Below are 24,807 nucleotides of genomic sequence, written 5' to 3'. Positions count from 1 at the left end.
TTCCTATGAAGGAATGATATACACACTGGCAAGGACAACTAGTTTGCAAAGCATTGGCAATATTCTCTTTTTTAAAAAAATAATAAACTTCATGTTTTAGAATAATTTTAGGTTTACAGCAAAATTGAGTGGAAAGTACAGAGAATTCCCATGTTTTCCTGTTCCCACACAGGCACAACTTCTCCAATTATGGATATCCAGCACCGAGGTGGGACATTTGTTACATCAATGGCTCTACCTTGATACATCGTTATTACTTAATATCCAAAAATTTACTTTAGAGTTCCCTTTTGGTGATTGTTGCACATTGTATGGATTTTAACAAAGAGACTATAAAAAGTCATACAAAATAGTTTCACTGCCCGAAAAATCCTCTGTGCTCTACTATTTGTTCCCCACTTCCTGCTTACCCCTGGAACCACTGATCTTTTCACTGTCTCTATAGTTTTTTTTTTTTCCAAGAATTTAATATATTTGTATTTATATAGTGTTTAGTCTTTTCAAGTTGAGTTCCTTTACATAGTAATATGCATGTAAGTTTCCCCTATGTCTTTTTATGCCTTAATAGCTCATTTTTTAGTGCTGAATTATATTCTACTGTCTTGATGTACCACAGTTTATTTTATCCATTCACTTACAAAAGGACATCTTGGTTGCTTTGAACTTTTGGCAATTATAATAAAGCTGCTATAGTATCCATATGCATGTTTTCTTGAATGGATATAAATTTTCAATTTTTTGGGTCAATTTCAAGGAGCACATTATAATAGTATGTTTAATTTTTTTTTTTTAAACTGTCTTCCAAAATAGTTGTACTTTTTTGCATTCCTGCTGGCAATGTATGACAGTTTCTGTTGCTTCACATCCTCACCAGCATTTACTTGCTGTTGCCTGTGCTTAGAATTTTACCCAGTCTAACAGCTGGTTAGTGATAATTCATTTTTGTTTTGTTTTGCAATTCCCTAGTGACTTATAATGTTAAACATTTGATATGACTTGGCTGTGCCCCACTCAAATCTCATCTTGAATTGTAGTTCCCATAATCCCCACATGTCACTGGAGGGACACAGTGGGAGGTAATTTAATCATGGTTGCAGCTCTTGTGATAGTGAGGTTCTCATGAAATCTGATGGTTTTATAAGGGGCTTTCCCCTCTTTTTCTTGGCACTTCTCCTTCTATGTAAAGAAGGATGTGTTTGCTTCCCCTTCTACAATGATTGTAAGTGTCCCGCGGCCTCTCGAGCCATGTGGAACTGTAAGTCAACTCTTTCCTTATAAATTACCCAGTCTCGGGTATGTCTTTATAAGCAGCACGAGAACTGACTAATACAATATCTTTTTATATGCTCACTTTCTATCTGTATATCTTCTTTAATGAGCTGTCTATTCAGACTTTCGCCTATTTTTTCATCAGATGGTTTATTTTCTTATTGTTGAGTTTTAAGAGCTCATTGTATTTTTTTTAATAATAGTCCTTTATTGGATGTGTCTTTTGCAAAAACTTTTCTCTCTGTCTATGGCTTGTCTAATTATTCCTTGACAATGTCTTTTGCAAGGCAGATGTTTTCACTTTTAAAGAACCCCGCCTTATTAATTATTTCTTTATGGACCATGCCTTTGGTATTACATCTAAAAAGTCTTTGCCATGCCCAAGGTTATCTAGGTTTTCTACTGGTATCTTGTAGGAGTTTTATAGTTTTGAATTTTACATTTAGGTCTGTAATCTATTTTGATTATAATTTTTGTGAAGGATGCAAAGTCTGTGTCTAGATTCTTTTTTACCCATGTGGCTGTCTAGTTGTTCTAGCACTATTTGTTAAAGGAATTATCTTATTTTTCTGTTATATTGCCTTTGCTCTTTTGTCAAAAATCAGTTGACCATATTTATATGGATCTATTTCTTTTTTCTGTATTCTGTTCCACCGATCTATCTATATATATATATTTTACAGTAAGTCTTGAAGTTGGATAGTGTCAGTTCTCTACCGTGGTTCTCCTTCAATATTGAAATGGCTTTTTGAGTCTTTCGCCTTTCCATACAAACTTCAGAATCTGTTTGTCAATACCCACAATATAACTTCCTGGGATTTTGACTGGAATTGCATTGAATCTATGAATCAAGTTGGGAAGAACTGACACCTTGAAAATCAACATTGTGTCTTTTTACCAATTAACGTAAAATGTATCTTCATTTATTTAGGTCTTCTTTGGAATCTTACATCAGAGTTTTGTAGTTTTCCTCGATAAATCTTGTAAAAGTTTTGTTAGATATTTAAGTAATTCAATTTTTAGATGATAATATAAATGATAATATGTTTTTAATTTCAAATTGCAGTTATCCATTGCTAATACAGGAAAATGATTGACTTTTGCACATCAACCTTTTATCTGCAATCTTGCTATAATCACTTATAAGTTCTGGAAGTTTTTTGTTGATTCTTTCAGATTTTCTACATAGATGATTATGCTATCTGTGAATAAGGACAGTTTTGCTTCTTTTCCCCTCCAATTTGTATACCTTTTATTATTATTATTTTTGTCTATTAGCTAGAATCTCTATTACAATGTTATAAAGTGGTGGTGAGAGGTGACCACCTTGCCTTTTTCCTAATCTAGGGCTAAAGCCTCAAGTTTCTCACCATTAAATATGATGTTACCTGCAGATTATTTGTACATGTTCTTCATCAGTTTAGGAAGCTCTTTTCTTTTTCTTTTCCATTATGAGTTTTCATCGTGAATGGGTTTTGGATATTGTCAAATGCATTTTCTGCATCTCTTGCTCTGGTCATGCAATTTTTCTTCTTTAGGTTATTAATGTGATAGATTACGTGAATTGACTTAAAATGTTGAACCAGCGTTGCATATCAGGATGAACCCCACTTTGTCAATAGTGTATAACTATTTTCATACAATGATGGAATCAATTTGCTAATATTTTATTGAGGATGTTTGCATCTATTTTCATAGAGATATTAATGTGTAGTTTTCTCTCTTTTCTTGTAATGTATTTGTCTGGTTTTGGTATTAGAATAAAGCCAACTTCATAAAATGAATTAGGAAGCAACCCCTCTGCTTCCGTTTTCTGGAAGAGAATGTAGAGAATTGATATAATTTCTTCCTTAACTGTTAGAATTTACCATTGAACCCATCTAGGCCTTGCACTTTCTGTTGGAAGGTTATTAGTTGTTGTTTCAATTTATTTAATAGATATAGACTTATCCAGGTTGTCTATTTGTTCTTGTATGAGTTTTTGTTGATTATTTGTTTCAAGGTAATGATTCATTTCATCTAGTTTATCAAATTTGTGAGCATAGAGTTGTTCATAATATTCCTTTATTATCCTTTCAATGTTTATGTGATCTACAATGATATTCCTTCTTTTATTTCTGTTATTAGTAATGCATATCTTTTTTGTCTTAGCTTGGCAGAGGCTTATTTATATTATTATCTTTTTTTTTTAAAAAAAACAGCATTACATTTTATTTTCTCTATTGATGTCCTATATCAGTTTTGTTGATTTATTGTCTAAATTATTTATTTATTTTTTATTTGACTACTTTTTGGGTTTAATTTGCTCTTCTTTTTTTAGTTTCCTAAAGTGGAAGCTTAGAAAATTGATTTTAGGTCTTTATTCTTTTCTAATTCATGCATTCAGTGGTATAGATTTACCTTTGGTAAGTTACATTTTCAACTTCATTTCCTTGAAAACATTTTAAAATTTATCTTGGTAATTCTTTTGTGACCCATGTGTTATTTAGAAATATGTTGCTTAATCTCCAAGTATTTGGAGATTTTTTCAGGTATCTTTCTGTTATTAACTTCTAGTAGAATTCCTTAGTAGTCTGAGAGCAGTCATTGCATGATTTCTATTCTTTCAATTTTATCTTAATTATTTGTATAAATTTAAGGGGTATGAGTTCAGTTTTGTTATATAGATATATTGCATGCAATGAAGTGTGGGCTTTTAATATAACCATCATCCAAATAATGTATATTTTATGTATTAAGTAATTCTTTACCCCTTGCCTCCTTCCCAGCTTCCCTCCCATTCACGTCTCTGATGTTTTATGTGTACACATTATTTAGCTCTTACTTGTAAGTGTGAACATGTGGTATTTTCTCTTTTCTGAGTTGTTTCACTTAATGGCCTCCAGTTCCATCCATGTTGCAGCAAACATTTAATATTTGTCTGTATTTTGGTTTTGGCTTGAAAGATATTAAACTATTTCCAAATCTTGGCACAATGAGGTAAAACATACATGTTAATTTAAATAATCTTAAAATCTTATCAAATAATCAATGTCTTATTTTGAGAGATTTCAGTGAAAATTTCTGTTGAAGAAAAGTTCAATCAAATGTGAAATAATATGTGTAAAATGATATGATGAATAATATGTTAACCTTTTTCATCTCTGCTTGTACACTTTAACTGTAATTAATACTTTTAGGTGTATTTTCTAATAGCCGTTATTCTAAAGGAAGAAATATATAATATATTGGATGGTTTCAGCATTTCTTTTTGGTTGTCTTTATCATTCACAAATACCCTTTGCTTAAGATATTAAATACTCTAGCTCATATAAACATTAGGAGCATCTATAATGTGTGCACATATTTTTCTCTTGGTATCTTTATAGGTTTTTGAAACACAGTGAACTTAGGGAATCTATTCAGCTTTGTTAGCCAAAATATTTTAGGTAATAAACAGAGCCTGGGAAATTCCTTATGTCACAGATCTTTTTCTTGTGGTCTTTTATCATTTGATTTATCAAGTCAGGAGGTATCAGTCTAATAAACCAGTGGAACTTAAGGAATAATGTCATTTTCTTTAAGATTAAGCTGAGCTTTGAAAGTGGATCTTCATTGAAAAAATGTGAATAGACCCACTGTAAATCCGAACTGAAAAGGACACATGTTTTATCAGTCTGAAAGTTGTATATAATTAAATATTCAACATAAACGTGACCTCACCCCAGCCCCCAAAATAGCACTGTTAGTTCATTTTTCTTTTTTTCTTGGACATTTTGGATGTCTCATAAATCTCTGACAGATATTTCTATATAATTATACTCAAAGACAAAGCATGTTGTTCACCCGTGCCCTTTAACTATATCTTTATATTCATTATTTCTCTTTAATAAGTATTTATACACACATAATTGTTTAAGAATACAATAAAAACGTACAGCATACCAAAGATATAGTTAAAATGTTATTTCCCAAGGTGATGTAACCATACCATTGGTAAAATGTGAAAATAATTTTATGGAGAGTCACGTGAACAATCTTCTTTTCAATTGTAATTGCTACTCTTTTATTTATTTTTGATGGGTATTAGAATAATATAACAAGTACATCCAAATCTTGTTTCATGAGGGTTAGAAAGATATCTTAAAAGAATGAGGCACTAAAAAATAAAAATGTTAAGTAAATTACAATACAGGTTGTATGAAGGTAGGGCAAAATGATAAAAGGCATTAGAGAAGCTTGGAAGTTTGGGGAACAGTGATTTAGAAGTCAATAGCAGCATCAGAATGGCATTTGATTTTAAAGTATAGTTAATTCAGCATTAATTTTCACTGGCCTGTCTTCCTAGTATATTTAGTTATAATTTCATTCACAAAAGCTAGATTAATTTTTTTTTTTTTTTTGGAGACGGAGTCTTGCTCTGTCGCCGGGGCTGGAGTGCAGTGGCTGGATCTCAGCTCACTGCAAGCTCCGCCTCCCAGGTTTACGCCATTCTCCTGCCTCAGCCTCCGGTAGATTAATTTTTTTTTTTATTTTTTATTTTAAATGTTTTGAGATGAAGCCTTGCCCTGTCGCCCTGGCTGGCGTGCAGTGGCACGATCTCAGCTCACTGCAACCTCCGCCTCCCGTGTTCAAGCGATTCTCCTGCCTCAGCCTCCCAAGTAACTGGGAGTACAAGTGCATGCCACCACGCCCAGCTATTTTTTTTTTCTTTTTGTTTGTATTTTTAGTAGAGACGGGGTTTCACTGTGTTAGCCAGGATGGGCTCAATCTCCTGACCTCGTGATCCACCTGCCTCAGCCTCCCCAAAGTGGTGGGATTACAGACCTGAGCCTCCACGCCCAGCATAGATTGATCTTTATCTCATTTCAGGTTCAGGTAAAACAAAGCTCATGACTGTGTGTATATCACACAAGGAATGAAGCAAAACAAAAACCACTAACTTGCATTTATTTAATGAGGCAATTTTTGTGGAAGTGCTTTACAACCTAAAACTATTGTATACACACACAAAATAAGGCACATTCTAGGATTTATCCTGGCGGCCATACAGACTGAACTCTTAAACTGTGATTGATCTCGCTCCTTGCATTATTTTTCCCCTAATTTCCACTGTAGCAAAACTGTTTGTCTCAGTACTGCTGTATCTCACTGGCAGATTCTCACCTTCTCTACTTAACTCATGCTTTAAAAATGTACAAGATTTGCGGCCAGGCTCGGTGGCTCACGCCTGTAATCCCAGCAGTTTGGGAGGCCGAAGCGGGCAGATTACCTGAGGTCAGGAGTTCCAGACCAGCCTGATTAACATGGAGAAACCCTGTCTCTACTAAAAATATACAGTTAGCCGGCGCATGGTGGCGCATGCCTCTAATCCCAGCTACTTGGGAGGCTGAGGCAGGAGAATCGCTTGAACCCGGGAGGTGGAGGTTGCAGTGAGCTGAGATTGTTCCATTGCACTACAGCCTGAGTAACAGAGCTAGACTCCGTCTCAAAAAAGAAAAAAAGAAAAGAAAAAAGAAAAAAAGAGAAAATGTACAAGATTCGTAATATAGACACAATCTTAATACATTCGTGGTATATACGTTACGCAAAATAATTCGGAAGGTGGTCTGGAAAAAAAATGATATTTTGGGAGAAATACATTGACTTTAATCATACATGCTATTAACATAACCATGTTTTACAGTTATACAAATCTTCCCATGTTCTCTATTATTCCTATTTGCCATATTACATGCTTTATAAGCTATAGAAGTATTTTTTAAATGTTTGCTCTTACCCATTAAAATTTTTGAATTATTAAATTTGTGATATAAAAAATTTTATTTTATTGTATTGTATTATGATAAAAATGAATCTAAAGTTTGAGTCCCAAGACTTTTTAATCTTTGTAGAAGAACTTCATATTTGGAAAATATTTATTTAGGAGGAAGATATGCCTAAACTTTTAGTGCCTGAAGAGGCAGTAACAGAAAAGTTATTTGAGGTAAGTTCAAAAACTTACTTTGTAAATCTCTGTACCCTTGGAATGTAATCTATACTGGTTTTTTTTTTTTTTTTGGCTTTCTCAGGAGATGTCCTAAGCATTTCCTTGACTTCTCAGATGCCACTGAAACCTGGTCCTCTGATTCTTTGGAATCCATTCCCCAGATTTTTGGGGGGTTCTACATGTTCCTTCATAGTATGTTATTTCTTGAATAGACTTATGCAAAGAAATTCAAAATCTACCTGACAATTATTTTTCTTTTTAATATCAAACAAATTAGGTGTTTTACTTCTTAATATTCATATCCGTCACCTAAATAACAACCATTTCAAAACTAAAGAGATCTTAAAAATAATCTTTGACTAGTTCACTGGGTGATCAATTTTTAAAACTTTAAGTCCTATTTATTTTTACTTGATAAAATATTATAATAGCATGCTGTGTTTCATATATGACTATACATATTTTATCTAGAAGTGAATGAGGAGGAAAAAACGAAGAAAAGAGGAGTGGGAGAATTTTTCTACGGGAAAGAACTTTCTTATGTAAAAGAGCACATATATGGGATATTTTATTAGAAAGATGAGAACCTCTATGCATTATTAGGAAAAGAGAAGGTAAGTTGATTTGCAACAGAAAGAACAGTGCTATTTGGGGATATGTCAAGCCAGACAAGAAGGTGGTTGAAGTTGAAGAGAGAGGTGTTTTATTCCTTAGAAGCTGATGTTATATTTTATTAAAGGTTGTACTGTTTATGGTCTTACCTTATGATGAGAAATCCTCTTCATTACTTCCTTTTGGCTTAGAGTTGGTGGTACTAAGGAAAGAGAAGGGGACTGACTCCATCCAGCAGAATGACATGATATGGACAAGGCACAGCACATCTAGGATGTGAAATGCTGAATATACCAAGAATTAAGCTGAATAAACATCTACTTCTGACAATATGGTAGACTAGAGACTCTAGAGTACTCTTCTCCTACAGAACAACTAGATCCTGCATAGATCACATTCCCCTCTCTCAGGACCATTCCTAATACTATCTCCAAAAACAAATCAACCAACTAACCAACCAAATGAAATGCACAGGTCCAGAGCTGAGAATAGTATGCATTGGGAAATGGGAAGCAGGGGTGCTCCAGGTTAGTTGCTCAAAGAAACACTGGCATCCAGAAATGGACCAGTTATGAATGGATGATCTGAGCCTGAGACTTTCTTGTCCACTCTAGTGGGTGACTGAAATTGTGCTAGGTTTATGGCAACTTCTAGCTATGTGCAGATACAGAAAAAGCATCTCAACTCTAGTTCTTCAAGAGTCCAACACATTTTCAAGCTCAAAGAACTCACAATGATCACCAAGCACTGGAGGAGACAAGCTGCTATTAATGACAATCAACAGAAACCTTTAGCAACAGATTTAGACCTGTAAGGACTTAAGATATTAGACATGTTAGGATCAGAATATGGAAAAAGCTATATATGAAATATTTAAGTAAATAAAACATGGAATCACAAAAGCAGGCATGCAACAAAAATGGAATTCTTAAAATGAATCATTGAAAACAATTAAATGGATGTAGTAAACAGCATTTTATTAGTCTACCTTTGAGTCAATGAGTTGACATGAGTTGACATGTAATGAAATAGAGTTTCTCATGGTGTCCTGAACTAGAACACCCAGAGCTTCTCCATAATGAGAAAGGGTGAAATGTTTGCTGATGGGAGAGCCCTTTGGAATGGGGAAACAATTTGACAGAATTTGTAGCTACAATTACTTAAATTAAAATTATTTTAGCAGTTTTATACTTTTTAATTTCCAATGAAGATATATTTTAATTTTTTGTTTGTTTCTTTGTTTTCTTTTTTCATAATATCATGGTCTTACTTTACAAGTGCAATATTTTGGCTGAGTGCAGTGGCTCACACCTATAATCCCAGCACTTTGGGAGGCTGAGGTGAGTGGGTCACCTGAGATGAGGAGTTTGAGACCAGCCTGACCAACATGGCAAAACCCCTTCTCTACTAAAAATACAAAAATTGACTGGGCGTGGTGGCTCACACGTGTAATCTCAGCACCTTGGGAGGCCAAGGCAGGCAGATTGCCTAAGTTCAGGAGTTCAAGACCAACCTGGCTAATATGGACAAACCCTGTCTCAACTGAAAATACAAAAATTAGCCAGGCGTGGTAGCAGGTGCCTGTAATCCCAGCTACTCGGGAGGCTGAAGTGGGAGGATTGCTTGAACCTGAGAGGCAGGGGCCAAGATTTTGCCATTACACTCCAGCCTGGGTGACAGAGTAAAACCCTGTCTCAAAACAAAACAAAAAACAAGTGCAATATTTTCTTGAATTAATCTTTTTTGTTCTCTGCATTGTTCCTATTTTCTTGAGATCAATTATCTGTTTATTTTTGACTTTCAAACTGTTTCATTTTTGAATATACTAGTTGTCCATTTATGTTGAAGGTTGAGGAACAGGATTATTTTTTCTAAATATTTCTTCTTCTTCTCTGTTTCCTGATAAGGACAGTTGAGTAGAAGATGATCCCTGTATTCTTAAGCAAATTAAGTCTACTGTCAGGTTCTATTTTGGATAGGAGGATGGGTGACAGCCTCCTATAGATGGGCCCAACATATGAATGCCCATTCGAAAAGTCAGAAAGAGTCCTCCGTCTTCAAAAAATTAATTTATAGAAGAGATATATGCTTTTTTTTGCCTACATATAGATACTGCTTGGGTTGATGTTCTGAGTGCAAAATGTGGCTGAACCATCTGTTCCTTATAGATGTTCAGCTTCTGTAATATTAGCTGATTCTAAGGTGGGATCTTCTCCTGGGTTCCAATGGACAAGTTTACTGTTACCTCAGATGCAGGCCCCTAAAAGCATATTCTGGGATGGAGTTTCCTCCTTTTTATTTTATCAACGAGCACACTTCAATTGTCTTTCTTTCTTCAAAAAATGTATTTAGATTTTGTATTTGCTGATGAATCCCCTTCCTATTTTCCTGACTTTTTGCAGTTGTATACTGTTTTTCTATGAAATCTTGGAAGGCTAGTAAATATGCTCAACATAATAGATAACTATTGTTCTTCATTCTTAAACCAAACACTGTTCAATACACAAGGAAGTAAACTATGCATTTATTTCTAAAATACGTCTTAATTTCACAGAGCTTACATTGAGAAGGGGAGTATGAACAGTTTTTCTAAGCAAAAAAATTACAAGACGGAGTAACAAGTTGTCTGAGTGAGGCATCAGATCATCAGGCATTAGTGAGATTCTCCTAAGGTGCAGGCAATATAGATCCCTCCCACGCACTATTCACAATAGGGTTCCTGCTCCTATGAGAATCAAGTGCCTTCGCTGATGTGACAGGAGGCAGAGCTCAGGCAGTAAGTCTCCCTTGCCCAGCCACTCACCTCCTGATGTGTAGCCATTCTGCAGCCTAGGGGTTAGGGACCCTGGTGTAGAGGACAAACTTTTTAAATTAAGAAGGGAAAGATGAGTAAGAGACAGGTGGTTTCTTATAAAAGAGTTCAATAGAAAAGAGGGTAGAAAACAGCATTTTTGCCAGCAAAAGAAGGAAAAGTCTGAGAGATTATTGTATATTAGAAGAACTACACAAAAATTTCATTGGCAAGGCCATAGTGCTATGAGACTAGAAAGGTAAAGGGTCCCATTATTGCAGTCAGTTTTGTTAAAAGTTTTTACTCTTATTCCAAGTCATTGAAAGCTTATTATCTGTGGAATAATAAGAAGTATTTCAGAATGGTTACTCTGCTGACATTATGAAGAATCAGTTGGATGGTGAAGAGCTTGGGTATGCGCAGTTGAGTTAGGGAAACTCCAGGACGCACACATAGGAATCCTGGTCTAGGATGATGTCAGCGATCATGAAGACAAGTGAAAGGATTTGATTACATATTCAATAGAACTTGTTGAACATGAGAAATGATGAGAAGGAAGAATTCAAAGATGACCCTCAGGCTGTGCTGTCTTAGAGTTGAGTGAAGGCTGGAATAGGAGCCGGGGTGCAAGGAAGGTGCAGGTGCCAATGATTCCTTAAGTGGGAAACCTTGAACTTAGCTGAATCCAGGATCAGCAAGATAGAAAGAAAAGGTGGTAAATTTACTGAGGTGTTGGGGTGAGGTCCAGGGCCATTGTGTTAAGAGTCTTAACTGGGTTGCCCTTTAGGTGAGGGGGCTGAAACTTTTTTTTTTTTTAATTAAGGATCAAAAACTACCTGGGCAACTTTATACCCACAATACAAATACAACACTTTTTTAAAAGTAGAAAAACAAAGTGTTTTAATACAAGTAAACAAAAATAAATGAGTTAAATAAGAAATATTGCTATTTTGAATTTGAGAGAAGATATAGAAAGATAAAGAGGTAGATGTATCCTATGGCAACGTTTCTAAAAGGGCATATTTGAGGGCTTTCAATTGGTTTATGGCCTGTCTTTTATAAATTATTTTCCACAAAGGGTGAACCATTTATTTATTCTATTATAGATCTCAAATATATGTGTGTATAAATATATGTGTGTGTATATAGATATACACACACACACCTAGCTCCAGAGTCTACCCACTTAACCATCAAATCATCACATATATATACACATACATATCTATGTCATCACATGTATAATCATATATGTGTATATATGAATCATCACATATACATACAAATCATTATATATAATATATGTATATGTGTGCACATATACATATGCATACATACACACACACATACATATACACACACACATATATGAGATATATAACAAGAAATCTCAGGGAAGAAATTAAGGAGTTAAAAAGGACAATAATAAGGAAATAATTATTGAGTACAAACTATCTGCCAGGTCCTGTTCTAGGTTCTTTCCATGTATAAAATAATCGAATCCCCATACTATATGATAGGTAATTCATTTCACAGAAGAGGAAAGTGAGGACAAAAGCAATTAAATAACTTTCTCAATTTGACACTCTTAGGAATTGGTTATATCAAAATTTAAATGTTGGCAATCTAGCTTCAGAGTGTACCCACTTAACCCTCAAATCGTTATAGGCTTTATATAAATGTATACATATCGATATATTACATAGCTATAAATAGAATATATGCAACCAGAGAGCATATCCCAGGTCTATATGTGGCAGAAAAACTGCATAGAATAGCCAAATGCTTGACTGAAGGTGTAGATATTTTTATTAATGAACCACAAAAATCGTTAGCTATAATAAATGACTGTGTCCATGCTAAATTCCTGGTTAAGGTAGATATTATTAAGTTGTAAATGAAAATAGGCAGAATGGGAAACTAAACAAGTTTCTGTATACATCATCTATTTCTTTGATGAAAGAAAAGGCTCAAAAAGAAAACTTTAAATGATTAGTCAGTGTTTGCAAGGCAGGCCAAGAAAGTGGCATCACTGTGCTCCAAGAGTCCCTAGGCACAGCAAGACTGGAAGGAGAGTGACCTTTGAGTGACTGAAGAAGTAAGAGGAACTTTGGAAACTGTTATTTGTATATACACCATTATTATGTGTGAGTCGCTCATAATGTGGACATTGCCAAGCACAACTATGCTCTTTTTAATTTTAATCCCTTTAACATGATTTGATGTGAAGCAGGCAAAACTTGTCTAAATAAATATACATGGTCTAATTTTGAAATTTGCCAACAACAACAGAAAATTTCAGATGAAAATATCCATATGTATATTTTTGTGAAAAATTTAAAAGTCATTTAAAGCTGCCTGTGGTCATTTTGAAAATATGAAGATAAATACGGATTTAATTTTCTCACTCAAATATTTTCCTAATTTGATGAACAAGCTGAAAAAGTAGAAATGACAGCCATTTAAATGATATTCCAGGGATGCTTAAAGGGGACCTCACAATCTTGTTTTTTTTCTTAAAGGCAGCTCTGTGTGTGTGTATGCAGGCATACATCCATTTTGTAATTAAAGTTAAGGCATCAGAGTGTTGCCTTAGATTCAGCCATCTCATAGCTGTGAAGAAAAGGATGAACTGAATCAAAGGCCTTTGGAAAAATTTAAGCTGGGAGGATAATTCCTAGCCTCTGGGAGACTAAATCTACTTATGCAAAAGTATAAGAATGGAGAAGTCATGAGCATGAAAACCTCACAGATGGAAAAAAAAAATAATCCTAGATGCTAACGGACAGAGGATTGACCTAAAAGAATTGGGTATACTCAGATATTCCTCATGTTGCTAATATATATTTATTGTTGTTTGTTTTTGACTTAAAATCAGTTATAGAAAGACAAAGGTTCAAATGACACACCACATCATTCATCTGTGACTCACAGTGAATAGCAGGTCACTGACATTGTCAGTGCTAAACAGCTCCCTGATATTCGTCATTTAGTTAGTGTGCAGTTACCAATTGATGGTTTTCACAAAATTAAAATATTAAAAGTAATTTTAATACCATAACCTTTTCATAAGTATCATGGATATGCTGAAGTATTTATACTATTATTTGGGTGATATTGTTAAGAAACCCTCTCCCACCCCCAATATTGATGTATGTATGGAGAGATATGAATACCTATTTTGGGAGACAACATATTAACAGGATTGATTCTTATACCATGTCACTGATGCTTATCTGCAGCTGGAGAGCTTATTTCTGGTCTATACATACCTAGTGGAACCATGAGATAGACAAGATAGAATAGCCATACACCTGACTGAATTGTGCAGGTGCTTTCAGTAATGCACCTCCAAAATCAAGTTGACTAAAACAAATTGCATGCAATTAGTTAGTGTGGTATTAAAGTTAGTATTAGGTTCAAATTATCTTTAAATTTATCATGTAGAATTATTTTTCAACTTGGAGCTGCATAAAATAACATAGGAACCTAGTGAACTTATTTGTACCTGAAAACTTGTTCTGACAGCCTGATTTAAAAGCCTCAGGAGATTTTTATTTCATTTCTTTATAAACTGTTTACTTCCAAAATATATCTATTCAAAATGTCATGAAACCTTGGAGGTAAAAGTTGTTGGACACAGTTGCTACTTTTAGTATTGTTACAGTTATGAGCAGTACCAAAATAAATGGTGAATTGTGTTCTTTAAACTATTTTTACACACTTTATCTTGAGACATGATTTTCTTTTAAACTAGAAAAGTCATATTCTAACCAGAAGATTATAGTTCTTTTCTTTATACTAAATCAAAGATAAAATGTTTGCACTTGTTGAGTTGAGTGCACATTGGTATCTTTCAGGCATAGTTATACACAAACGACTCTGGTTAATTTTAGTAATAATAAAAACAAATAAATGTACAAAAAAAGGGATGAGCTGAGAACATTTCTCAGGGATTGGTAGAAATCAAAGCACTTGGAGGAGAAGCATCAGACAGCTGGGGAGACTCAGTGGCAGGACCTTGTGGAGCTTTTCTTGAAATCTTTATGTTTGTGAACTACAGCCCGCATACCAAATGCCAGACACCACCAACTGCTTGTTCTGTGCAGCCTGAAAGCTAACAATATGTGCATGGTTTTTTAAAAATTTTGAATGTTTAAAAAAAACAAAATAATTCTCTTTTGTGGCATGGAAAATTATTTAAAATTTAAGTTTTAGGGTTATAAATAAAGTTTTATTGGAACACAGCCCCACTTATTCATTTATGTATTTTTTTCTTTTTTTTTTTTTTGAGACGGAGTCTTGCTCTGTCCCCCAGGCTGGAGTGCAGTCGTGCCATCTCGGTTCACTGCAACCTCCGCCTCCTGGGTTCAAGAGATTCTCCTGCCTCAGCCTCCCGAGTAGCTGAGGTTACAGGCACATGCCACCATGCCCAGAAAATTTTTTTGTTTTTTTAGTAGAGATGGGGTTTCACCGTGTTAGCCAGGATGGCCTGGATCTTCTGGCCTCATGATCCGCCCACCTTGGCCTCCCAAAGTGCTGGGATTACGGGTGTGAGCCACCTCGCGCCCAGCCCATTTATGTATTTTCTATGACTGCTTTTGTGTTACAACAGTAGAGTTCTAGTGACAGATTCTGTGACATGCAAAGCTGAATATATTTACTACCTGGGCCTTTACAGAAAACTTTTTTTGACTCATAAACTAAGGGACTGACTTATAATAACTAGTCTCTAACAACCCTCAGTTGTGTTATCTCCACTCAGGTTCCAAATACCCAAGAGAGACAGTCGGTGAAGCTCAATTAACCTTGAGTTGGGAGTCCATCCCTTGGCCTGTGATCACAGGTAGGGCTACTGGTTTGTAATTAGAGCAGCCTGGTTTTGCACATGCAAGACAATGGAATCTGTCTCAAACAGAAGGAAGAACCCATGAGGAAAATCTCTGGGCATACAAAAATAATGGCCATGTCAATAGTACAATCAAGTCATTATTGTTGTCTCTTCTCTCATTTCTTTATTCTCTTAATGTACTTTATATTTCAATGCATCAATAAGCACTTAAGAAGCATCTATTTTATGTGTTCCTTTCGACAGCCCAAACACCAGATATATAAAATAGTTCCTGCTTTTGAAGATCTCATAGTTACATGAGGAAAATGGTCATTCAAAAAGTTAATACAAATATTACATAATCGTTACTTCAGGAGAGATAGCAACCAAGTGGTAAAGGAGTGAAAAGAAAGAAAGAAACAAGCGAGTTTACCTTTAGAATTCCAGGATTGTACAAAGGACAAGTGAATTTTCTTTCTTTTTTTTTTTTTTTTTGAGACGGAGTCTCGCTCTGTGGCCCACGCTGGAGTGCAGTGGCCGGATCTCAGCTCACTGCAAGCTCCGTCCCCCGGGTTTACGCCATTCTCCTGCCTCAGGCTCACGAGTAGCTGGGACTACAGGCGCCCGCCACGTCGCCCGGCTAGTTTTTTGTATTTTTTAGTAGAGACGGGGTTTCGCAGGATGGTCTCGATCTCCTGACCTCGTGATCCGCCCGTCTCGGCCTCCCAAAGTGCTGGGATTACAGGCTTGAGCCACCGCGCCCGGCCAGAACAAGTGAATTTTCAGCTGCAACTTTAAGGATGATGTTCCATTTATTTATTATTATAAAACAAACAACCCTAAAGTTTAGTGACTTGAAACAGTAACAATTTATTTTACTCATGAATCTATATTTTGTACAATGCTTGGCAGAAACTAATTGTTTTTGCTTTGCTGGGGTAACACAAATAGTGGCTAAAGGACTTTGAAGGTGACTCACTGTCTGGCGGGTTGATTTTGCTATTGATTGAGTGGTCCTTGGGTAATTTACAAATGAGCCTCTCCAGAGGCTGATTGGACTTCCTTAATAGCATGGTTTTTGGGTTCCATGGGCTAAGTTTCCAGGTAACTAAGGTGGAGGTGCATGACATTGTTTGACCTAGCCTTGGATTTTACATGATATCACTTGTGCCTCACTCTATTGATTGAGACAGTCAAAAAGTCCCACTCAGGTTCAAGAGGAGACATAGATTAATTCTTATTAGGGAAACTGCAAAGTTCTAAAAGAGCATTTTGACTTTGAGATATTGTTGCAGCAGTCTTTGAAAAATACTGTATTGCACAGTTGAGAAGAAATTTGAAAAACTGAAAAGATAGAAAATATCAATAGAAGATGTAGCAATGTACAAAAGCAGGGATTTATGAGAGGGTTTGCATATTGATTGAGTTTCCAGTGAGTTTAGAATGCATGTATATATGCTAACATATGCACACATTTATTATTATGCATATATTAATGTGCATATATGTATGAATATATGCATTTATATATATTTATACATATACATATGAAGTGGGGTAGGGGAAATAGGGAAACTTGCTAGAAAAAGACTAGGAAAATAGACTAAGAAATGATTGCAAATGGCTCTGTATCATTACATGCCAGAAAATTTGGATTCTATTTTGGTTGTTTGACTTATAGCAATTAATAGTTGTAACATAATCCTTAAACAGGTGTAGCCCCAAATTCATTGTTCTTTATATCATTCTTAGAATTCTTAAGGTAAATTCAGTTGTTCCCTCCTTTCTCTTTGTTCCTCTAACACTTGGTTTATATTTCTCATTCAGTACTTATCATATTGGATTTTATTTCTCCTTTTGAATGACTTCTTCATGCAACTGTAAGCACAAATCTACCTAAGGATAGTGCTATATTTTCAGGTTTGTTTTAGAAGAGAGAACTCCTTTCACGTGTTAGTTATATCCTTCCAGTTAGACATGTAAATGTTAATATAATTATAACCATACATTGCAGTGTGAACTTATACTAATATACTGTACTTCTACAACTATACTATACCTTCATTTTATTATTTTAATTGAAGTATCACAGATTGAATCTATGTTCAACATGGAATCTTTCAGTGATCAAATGGAAATATTTCCTGCTAAACACTCAAACCACAAATCACAAAGCTGAAATGTTGTCATATTTGCAAGTAAATCATTGTGGCTGTTTATCACCAACTTTAAGAGTTTTCAATTCTCAGAAAGATCTTTGCTTCTTGTATATATCCTTATATTTTGCCACAATCAAGTTTGCCTCAGCAACTTGATTGATCATAATTTAAAAATTGGTTCTTTTCTATTTACCTTTAAGTTTATTTCTTGCTACTTTTTCTCATACCATAGTGCTTCAAAGTAACATTTGAATATTCAGTTATTAGTAGAGTAAATGCGTTTATTTTCAATTGCTGTGTAACAAATCACCATAAACATAGCTGCTGTAGATACTTACTTGCTAGCTCACAGTTCTTGTAGGTCAGAAGCGTAGCATGCTCTGGGTCTTACAAAGCTGAAATCAAGTTGTTGTTTTGTGCTGCAATCTTGTCTGGAGTTTAGGGTTCTCTTCCAAGATAACGTGGTGACAAAATAACGTTCTTTGTAGTTGTAAGACTAAAGTTGCAGTTTTTCACTGGCTGTCAGATAGGGGCTGATGTCTGATTACCACATGGCTCCCTCTGTCTTCAAACGAGCAATGGGTTATCTCTCTTGCATCAAATTCTTGTCACATTTCAAATCTTCTCCAAGAAGAGTGCTGTGACTTTTTTTTTTTTTTTTTTTTTTTTTCTTTTTGAGACAGAGTCTTGCTCTGTTGCTTAGGCTAGAGTACAGTGGCAAGATCTCGGCTCACTGTAACTTCCGCCTCCCAGGTTCAAGCGATTCTCCTGCCTCAGCCTCCTCAGTAACTGGGACTACAGGTGTGTGCCACTATGCCTAGGTAATTTTTATATTTTTACTAGAGGCAGGATTTCACTATGTTGGCCAGGCTGGTCTTGAACCCCTGACCTTAAGTGATCATCCCGCCTTGGACTCCCAGAGTGCTGGGATTACAGGTGTGAGCCACCACACCTGGCTGAGCCGTGTCCTTTTTAAGGGCTTACCTCATTAAGTCAGGTCCACCAAGGATAGTATTTATTTATTTATTTATTTATTTTTGAGATGGAATCTCACTCTGTAGCTCAAGCTGGAGTGCAATGGCGCCATCTCCACTCACTGCAACCTCTACCTCCTGGGATCAAGCAGGTCTCCTGCTTTAGCCTCTGGAGTAGCTGGGATTACAGGCACATGCCACCTCGCCTGGCCAATTTTTGTCCTTTTAGTAGGGATGGGTTTTCACCATATTGGCCAGGCTGGTCTCAAACTCCTGACCTCAGGCAATCCACCTACCTTGGTCTCCCAAAGTGCTGGGATTACAGGCATGAGTCACAGTGCCCGATGTCTTTCTTTCTTAAAGCCAGTTGTTCCATACAACATAACCCAAGTATGAAAGGGAAATCCATCATGGTCATAGTTCTCAGGGAGCAGAAATATTGTGGGGCAAAAGTGTTCAAAAGGGAATACTTCTGAGGTGAAAGGGGCAGTATTATACTATTAATAATTACATTGAGAGGTGAAAACTGAAACTGTCTTGGAAAAAAACAAGATCATGTTTGCATGATTATTTTCCTTTATTTTGACTTTCATTATCTCTAAGTTCACATGTTTACTTTCCAACTCCTTTTTATTCTTTTTTATTTTCAAATTTGTTTTTTATATAACATTTGAATCATGCAAGAAATGCATGCCACATATTTATAAAATTATGAAGCATAAAACTTTTAAAACGTGAATCCAGCACTCGACTTAAGATTCTGAACATACCAGTATTAGTGCATTTGCTTTTGGACTCCTTCCTTGTGCCATTGTCCCACCCCTCCGCTCTGTTCCATTATGATCTCCTTCTGTTGGAGCTCAGTGATTACCATATAAGGTTTGAACTTTAGTTGTCTAAGAGAAGAGGCCATTATGCATGGAGCCACAGATGAGAAAGTCACTAAAGTACAGAATTTTTTTCCTTATGTTTGTAGTAGTAACTTAGGGTGGTACTGACTCATTCAGAGAGAAAAATCAATCATTTGGAGTCACCTAAAACAGTGCTCCTTTATAACTTAACAGCACTTGCTGCACTATTCTTAGCCATTTGCCCGGACTTGGAGGTGAGCCCGGTTAACCAGCTGCTTTCATCTCAAGGGCTTGCTGGCACTGATCAATTTTCTTTTCCAGACCCAGCCTCTTCTGACGCTTCCATAGTCAATCCATCTCTCTCAGTTTCTGCAACTGTGAAATTGTGTCCATTCTGTTCCTAGAAGACTTCTTCCTTTGATTGTTTTGAGTTATAAGCACATGGATACTTTCCAGAGTACAGACTCATTTGCACTGTCTTGTATGATATCCTATAGATGTCCAACCCAGTGACATCAGTAATGTACTTTTAAAAGCTTCTTATATTTCTTTGCTTTGGAAGATGGGAAGCAGAGAAGTTTAACTCATCTTGAAATGGAAATATTGCTTGGAGTTTTTGGAGATAACACTAAAGACAGTGTGAAGAATGTGTAGGGAGGGATGGAGATGGTGGCAGGCAAATCAGCTAGGGGACTGCTGCAATAGTCCTGGTAAGAGGCAATGCAGTGTGGTGTTTTACGCTCTGTCAACTTAGCTAAGCTGCAAGAACATTTCCCAGAATTCCCATCCCTGTCTGGCTCTGTGTTAGAGTTCACCATAAAAAATTAGGGTAAGATTCAGAAGAGCCATTTTGCTGGGAATGTTGGTGTTAGGTGTCGGATATAGCTGCAGTTGACATTATTGCTGATTTACTGATTTATCTTTTAGTTGTGGGGCAGTAGTCAGGTCTGCAGCTACTCAGTCCCCATGGGACTTCTCTTTACAAATTCTCTAAGTTCTGAGCCAATCATTCAGTCATTTGATCATTCCAGAGTGGAGGGTATCAACTTCTTAAATCATTGAGTTTGAATGTACTGAGACAGACACAGGTGTCATTTTGTCATTGTGGGCTGTCAGTTCCTTTGTAGGTGATATGGTTTGGCTCTGTGTCTTCACCCAAATTTCCTCTCGACTTGTAATCCCCACAGATTGAAGGACGGACCTGGTAGGAGGTGACTGTATCATGGGGGAGGTTTGTTCCATACTGTTCTTGTGACAGGGAGGGAGTTCTCACAAGATCTCATTGTTTGACATTTCCCCTACTCACTCTCTCTCTCTCCTTCCACCTTGTGAAGAAAGTCCTTGCTTCTCTTTTGCCTTTTGCCATGGTTATAAGTTTCCTGTGGTCTTCCCAGTCATACAGAACTGTGAGTCAATTCAACAACTTTTGTTTATATATTACTCAGTCTCAGGTAGAATCGTTATACCAGTGTGAAAACAAACTAATACAAAGAAATAACACTGAGGTAGTGGGACATTGCTATAAGAGACCTGAGAATGTGGAAGCAACTTTGGAACTGGGTAATGGGCAGAGGTTGGAACAGTTTGGAGGGCTCAGAAGAAGACAGGCAGGTGTGAGAATGTTTGGAATTTCCTAGGGAATTGTTGAATTGTTTTGACCAAAATGCTGACAGTGATATGGACAATGAAGTCCAGGCTGAGGTGGTCCCAGATGGAGATGAGGAACTTCCTGGGAACTGGAGTAAAGGTCATTCATTCTATGCTTTAGCAATGAGACTAGTAGCCTTTTACCCCTGCCTTACAGATCTGTGGAACTTCAAACTTGAGAGAGATAATTTAGTGTATCTGGCAGGAGAAATTTCTAAACAGCAAAGCATTCAAAATGTGACCTGTCTTATTCTGAAAACCTTTAGGTACATGTGTTCAAAGAGAGATGGTTTGAAATCGGAACTTATGTTTGAAAGGACAGCAGAGAACAAAAGTTCGAAAAATTTGTAGCCTGACCATATGATAAAAAAGAAAGTATCCATTTTCTGGGGAGAAATTCAAATTAGCTACAGAAATTTGCATAAGTAATGAGGATTTGAATGTTAATAGCAAAGACAAGGGGGAAAATATCTCCAGGGAGTGTCAGAGACCTTCACAACAGCCACTCCCATCACAGGCTCAGAGGCCTAGGAGTGAAACATGGCTTCAGGGTCCCACAGCTCTGTGCAGCTTCAGTACTTGGTGCCCTGTGTCCCAGCCACTTCAGCCATGTCTAAATGGACCAAGGTACAGCTCAGACTGATGCTTCAGAGGGTGCCAAGCTTCAAGCCTTGGCAGCTTCCATGTGGCGTTGGACCTGTGGGTGCACAGAAGACAAGAGTTCAGCCTTGGGAGCCTCTGCCTGGGTTTCAGAGGATGTATGGAAACACCTGGATGTTCAGGCAGAAGTCTGCTGCAAGAGGTGGAGCCCCCATGGACAACCTCCACTAGAGTAATGCAAAGGGGAAATGTGGGGTTGGAGCCCCCACACAGAGTCCCCACTGGGACACTGCCAAGTGGACCTGTGAGAAGGTGACCACCATCCTTCAGACCCCAGAAAGGTAGATCCACTGACGGCATGCACTCTGTACCTGGAAAAGTCATAGGTACTAAATGCCAGTCTGTGAAAATAGCTACAGGGTCTGACCCTGGTGAGCCACAGGGATAAAGCTGCCCAAGACCATGGGAGGCCAACCCTTGCATCAGTGTGCTCTGGATGTGAGACACGGACTCAAAGGAGATTTTGAAGCTTTTTGATTGCCTTTCTGGGGTTTGGTCTTGCATGGGGCCTATAGCCCCTTTGTTTTGGCCAATTTCTCCTATTTGGAATAGGAACATTTACCCAATGCCTATACCCCCATTGAATCTTGGGAGTAACTAACTTGATTTTTATTTTACAGGCTCATAGGCAAAGGGGACTTCCCTTGTCTCACATGAGACTTTGGACTTAGACTTTTGAGTTAATGTTGGACTAAGTTAATACTTTGGGGGACTGTTGGGAAAGCATTATTGGCTTTGAAATGTGAAGAGGACATGAAATTTGGGAGAGATCAGGGTGGAATGATATGGTTTGACTTTGTCTCCACCCAAATCTCATATCAAATTGTAATCCTTACATGTTGAGGCAGGGACCTGGTGGGAGGTGATTGGATCTCAGGGGTGGCTTCCCTTATGCTGTTCTCAGGATAGTGAAGGAGTTCTCTTGAGATCTGGTTGTTTCATAAGTGTCTGACATTGCCCCTACTTGTTCTCCCTTTCCTGGCTAGTAAAGAATATGCTTGCTTCTTCTTAGTCTTCTGCTGTAATTGTATACATTTCCTAAGGCCTCTCCAGCCATACAGAACTGTGAGTCAGTTAAACCACCTTTGTTTATAAATTGCCCAGGCTCATGTAGTATCTTTACAGCAGCATGAAAATGGACTAATACAGTAGGTTTCAGTTTGGTTTTGCCTTTAACTGGATCATACCTAGGGTTTTATCATGATTACTAGTGCTGTTGGTCCACAGAGACCTTCAGAATCTTACTATAAAAGCAGAGCAGCAGTACTTCCTAGTCTTCTTTGCTTGCTCATAGCTCCTGTAAGGTAAATCTCCTTTTCCATTTCACTCATCACTGTTCTTCTCCCAGGTCTAATCCTAACTGGTACCCCAAGCCTGTGGCAACCAGGTAACATACAAAATATGTTCAAAAGGTGTTTCCACAAATGTATTAACCACATTTGGTGGCCATCTTTTATTTCTGAGATTTGAATCTTCAAAATGTTAGCCCAAATTTTTCAGATGATAAGTGTTCATTAATTACTTCTTCCAATAAGACTTGGTAAATTCATTGTGCTAAAACATGCCAACTAACCTCCCTTCCTCTCTTCCTACAAACTTGAGTAAATAGCCCCTGAAATGTTTTGTTGTGATGTGGAGACTAATGGATGCTTTCTTTTGCTGATCATTTTTTTTTCATTTTGATAACTTATCAGCAAACAAACAAACAAGCAAACCTGTCTTTGTGGCATCTCTGTTTTGTCTTGTTTCATTTCTTGAAGGGCTCTGTAATGTTCCTATCTTTTTATGGATAAATTAAAAATATTTTTGGGACTTTACTACATTATATATTGCCTAAGAGCATGATCTCTGGTGGAAAACAATATCTGATTTGCATTCTGAATCTGAAATGGTACAAATTTTGTAACTCTAGGTGAATTGTTTAATTTCTCTACCACAAAATTTTATATGTTCAATAGTGTTAATAAGAGTATTTGTCCCAAAGTTTTGCTGAGAAAATTTAATAAAAAATAAATACATATCCTCGGTTCTATTCTTCCTACAAATCAGTGTTTGAGAAATGTTAGTTACTAGCTCTAATTGGAAATATAAATGTTAATTTTTCTATTTTCTATGGGTTTCTGGGATTGAGAATTGAAAGGTGGAAGTGAGATTTTGTTATTCAACATTCATTCAACTATTTCATCAAGTCATTTTCATAAGTTTCTTCTTTTGATCAACAAAACATAATCAGATTCCAATAGCACACTTTCTTCCACTAGTCTTACTGTGTTAGCAAGTCCATTTTAGGCCTGACTCTCACTGGCCATCTTTTTCTGCTCTCTTACCTCAAAAACCAACTAAATTTGCACCATAAGGTACTTTTGATTCGTAATAACCTTATTTATCCATTGTCAGAAATGAGCTACATTTCTCTACATTTCCAAGGAATCATTTATAAAAGTTCTCATCAAGGCATTAATATATAGTTAGTTAGGTCTAGTTCTTAGAACCAAGGTATTTCACAGCTGGCACCAGTTGATTGCAACTTGCAAGCTCAGTCCCACTTCTGTCACAAGAGGCAATTCTCGCTTTAAAAGAAGGATTTAAAATAGTTTTATCTTGAGTCTGTTAGATTGAGCATAAAACTCTGCTGCTTATCCACCTCTGACACTTGCACAGTTCTCATTATTGCAACTCTGTCTTGTCCTGTTTAAGCAAACAGTCTCTTGTATGTATGTCTTTGTCTACATGCGTGCATTTAGGGATTGGGGCCTAATCTAACTCCCATCATGATGTTTTCTTAATCTTGACTGCGGAGCCTGTGGACCTGTTACTTGTTGGTAGACTATCCAGATACTTTTCCCCATATTTTTATATCCAGGACATTCCTTTGTTCTTGCCTCTAGATGCCAACTGACATTTGAATACTCTTTTGTTTCCACTTTTCAGTATGTGTCACTTAATTTCTTCCTTCTAGTGCCTGCACACAGCTAGTGAATATCTATTTTAGACCTTTGGCTCTCTGTAGAAAACTGGACCAGGAAGCAAGAGAAAGAAATAAAA

Source organism: Colobus angolensis, unplaced genomic scaffold (assembly GCF_000951035.1).
Source record: "Colobus angolensis palliatus isolate OR3802 unplaced genomic scaffold, Cang.pa_1.0 Scaffold145, whole genome shotgun sequence".
NCBI lineage: Eukaryota > Metazoa > Chordata > Mammalia > Primates > Cercopithecidae > Colobus > Colobus angolensis.
The sequence above is the reverse complement of the archived record's forward strand: the minus strand, read 5'-3'. Positions refer to the sequence as shown.